The sequence below is a fragment of the Cornus florida genome, unplaced genomic scaffold (assembly GCF_030987335.1).
Source record: "Cornus florida cultivar Cherokee Brave unplaced genomic scaffold, ASM3098733v1 CherokeeBrave_3.0.0_Hap2_Chr08, whole genome shotgun sequence".
In the NCBI taxonomy this organism is placed as follows: Eukaryota; Viridiplantae; Streptophyta; class Magnoliopsida; order Cornales; family Cornaceae; genus Cornus; species Cornus florida.
Genome location: NW_026775578.1, coordinates 65,729,487 through 65,733,220, shown reverse-complemented (window position 1 = coordinate 65,733,220; position 3,734 = coordinate 65,729,487). Strand labels below are relative to the sequence as shown.

Below are 3,734 nucleotides of genomic sequence, written 5' to 3'. Positions count from 1 at the left end.
ATTTTATGATGTGGGGTGTGAAGATAAGGCCAAATCAGAGATTTTATGGAGTCACCACCTAACATTGGTTTTGTCATGTTAAGTCACCTGGAGTTGCGGACCCTAAAATGACTACCGGTTGGTCTTCTACACTAATGGTGGGTTTCAGGAGTTTATTTACACTTCAGGAAGGGGTTAGGCACCCCTAGGATGCCCATACTATGTATAATTACCAATTCTCTGTGTTAAATTCCACTTTCATTCTATGATTGCATTATAATAATGATGTTCTGTATATTTGGAGATTTACATGGTATGGCGATGAAGATTGTTGGTCCCACTTTTGAACTAGGGTTTGCCTTTTAAATGTTAAAAAGACTGTCGCGGGTCCACTTCATTGTGTTTTAAGTGATTCTGACATGCATAGTGTTTTATATTGATCTACAAGGGCAGCTTGGTCATTCCACATTGTTGAGAATACTATTTAAATGGCCTAAGTAAAGTATCTTGTGTTACAAGTTCACACTACAAGCCAATCATTACAGGCCCCTATACAGAAGTTGATATTTGGTTACAGAGTCTTTCAGGAGCAATTAAGTCTTTTAACAAGTGTATTATATCATAATACACTTGTTCATTGAATTGCTCTGATTCTCAGTTTGATAAAGTATTCACAGTAACAGCTGCAGAAGACAGTGTATATTGACAAGTGTCTCTATAAGGGCATTTTGGACCATGCAAATTACTAAGAATTCTTGTGACACTTGTTTTATGGTTCTAGTGTGAGAAGATGCAGGCTGTTATTCATTACTTAGTGATTAAGATTGATATATATTGTCATATATATACATACATAAGTTGTCAATTAGATTGTTATCTAGTAGACAATTTCTGTAAAGGTGGCAGGGGTATTATGGTCTATACACAAAGGGAATTTCATATTATTCCGTAGCCAATGATTGGATAATGGTGCTAGATATATTTCCTCATTAAGATAGGAATTGAATTTAAGGACTACTATATGTATATTGTCACTATAAGAAAAATAGTTTTTTACCACACATTTTTTACCGTGGTTAATGGAAAACCGCGATAGAAATTATATTCTACCACGGGTAAGCCCCGCGGTAGAAAAGGAATTCTTTTTTTCTAATTCACGTGGGTCTTATTCCCGCTAGTTTGAATTGCAGTAAATTAAAATATGTATATATATATATATATATATATATTATATACATCTGTACCCACAGAAAGATATATATCATATATCAATCTCCAAAGCCCCCTTTTCTCTATACTCTATTATATATACTCGATATACACACAAAAATATATATATATATCATATATCTCCAAAGCCTGTTTCTCTATCCTCAATCAATCATATATCTCCAAAGCCCGTTTCTCTCTACCCTCTTTCTCTCCAAGACTAACTCCTTTTCTCTCCAAGCCTAACCCTCTTTCTACCGAAACCACTGATTTTCGAAATCTCCACTATTAAGGAGCAACGGAGGGTTGAATCGACGGGCAGCGCAGTGTTGGAGAGAAAATAGCGGCACAGCTGATTGAAAAGTTCCCTGAGTTTTAGGGTGTGCAGTGCCCCTGTAAGGTCTATCACAAATAGGCGTCGAGATTGAACAAGGATTCACCCCTTTTTCTCTGATTTGAAGCAATCTTTTTGTAACATATCAAAATAATTTATCCAAGCCCTAACCCTTCATCTCTCATTCGAAGGCCTAACCCCCTTCCTCCCATTCGAAGAAAACTTTGGCGTCAAACCGAAGCCCTAATTTATCATGTATGCATTGATAAATTTCAAGGTTTCTATCTTCATCCTCCATAAATTGTTATCTTTATCAAATTGATACTCAAACAGGTATGGTATGGAAATCAATGTGTTTACTCATTTTCTCAGGGAATGAAGCATACTAAATGGTTTGTGCGCTTCAGATTCGTCATATGGTGTGCCTATCTTCTCATTATCATTAAGGAAGCCCCTTTCCCTAAAAGAGAATACCAACTTGTGTGGGTAGTTACTTCTCAAGCGTGAAGCCAAACTACTAACAGAGACAGTTAGGAATTCGTGGTTAATTTGGTGGGTTATATATATATATATATATATATATATATATATATAGTTATATTTATATCTTCTATTTGCTTCTTTTTTCTCTTGAACTTATTTTCTCTCTAACTGAACCTTTAAATTTTCTCTGCAGCTGTCCCGTATCTGAAAAACCCAAGCTTGGATCCGCAGTTTAGTGTATACTTTTCACAAAAGATGTTTGTGTTAGTTGAGGTTTGCCTTTTTAATGTCATGTGCTTATCAAAAGGGTTCATGGCTACTCATTCATTATTGGTATCTGTCACAGGGGTATTTAAGTCATTACACTTTGTGTTAATGGAGTACTTTTCCTAAAGGTTCTGTTATACAATGTAATGGTCATTTTCTGGTTTATATTCACACACACAAGGGGTAGCAAATATAACCCTGAAGTGAGGGCATTTCTGGTGTTACATTGATAATTCTAGTGCAATGAAGGACTCACAGTATTGTGCCACGTGCACAGTGGTCCTAGAGTGAGAGGACAATGGTAAGAAAATGAAATTCTTAGTTGTATATATATCAGCATTGTATAATATAACGACCCACTCCACCACATGGTATGATATTGTCCGCTTTAGGCCAGAGCTCGCACGGTTTTACTCTTGGGCTTTACCCCAAAAGCCTCACACCAAATGGAGTGACACACCTATATATAAGCACTTCACCTTTCCCTTTCCCAGACGATGTGGGATTGTGCAACCATAGCTCACCCAATATGGTAGCCTATCAGTGTCTCGCACCCGCCTACGACACACCCGCCCACAGGGTTATCATAATCCACCCCCCTTGGAGGCCCAACATTCCCGTCGGCACACTTCCTGCTGGGTTAGGCTCTGATACCATTTGTAACGACCCATTCCACCACATGATATGATATTGTTCGCTTTGGGCTTGAGCCCACACGGTTTTACTCTTGGGCTTTACCCCAAAAGGCTTTATACCAATTGGAGTGACACACCTATATATAAGCACTTCACCTTTCCCTTTCCCAGACGATGTGGGATTGTGCACCCGTAACTCGCCCAGTGTGGTAGCCTGTCAGTGTCTCGCACCCGCCCACGACACACCTGCCCATAAGGTCATCACAATGTTTGTAATGGCCTATTCCACCCCATGGTATGATATTGTTCGCTTTAGGCTTGAGCCCGTATGGTTTTGCTCTTGGGCTTTATCCCAAAAGGCCTTATACCAATTAGAGTGACACACCTACATATAAGTACTTCACATTTCGCTTTCCCAGGTGATATTGGATTGTGCACTCGTAGCTCGCCAGTGTGGTAGCCTGTCAGTGTCTCACACCCATCCACGGCATACCCACTCACAAGGTCATCATAATCCACCCCCCTTGGAGGCCCGATGTCCCTTTCGGCACACTTCCGGCTGGGTCAGGCTCTGATACCATTTGTAACGACCCACTCCACCACATGGTATGATATTGTCCGCTTTAGACCTGAGCCTGCATAGTTTTGTTCTTGGGCTTTATGCCAAAAGGCCTCATACCAATTGGAGTGACACACCTACATATAAGCACTTCACATTTCCCTTTCCCAGGCGATATGGGATTGTACACTCGTAGCTTGCCAGTGTGGTAGCCTGTCAGTGTCTCGCACCCGCCCATGACATACCCGCCCACAGGGTCATCACATAC

At 40.0% G+C, this 3,734-nt stretch overlaps 1 long non-coding RNA gene across 1 annotated transcript; it reads left to right on the top strand.

Moving 5' to 3' along the window:
- Positions 1-1,307: 1,307 nt before the first annotated feature.
- On the top strand, positions 1,308-2,560 carry LOC132268676 (uncharacterized). The gene is made up of 3 exons (XR_009469337.1): positions 1,308-1,799; positions 1,895-2,074; positions 2,199-2,560. It is a non-coding gene; the product is annotated as an uncharacterized LOC132268676 (long non-coding RNA).
- Positions 2,561-3,734: the final 1,174 nt, after the last annotated feature.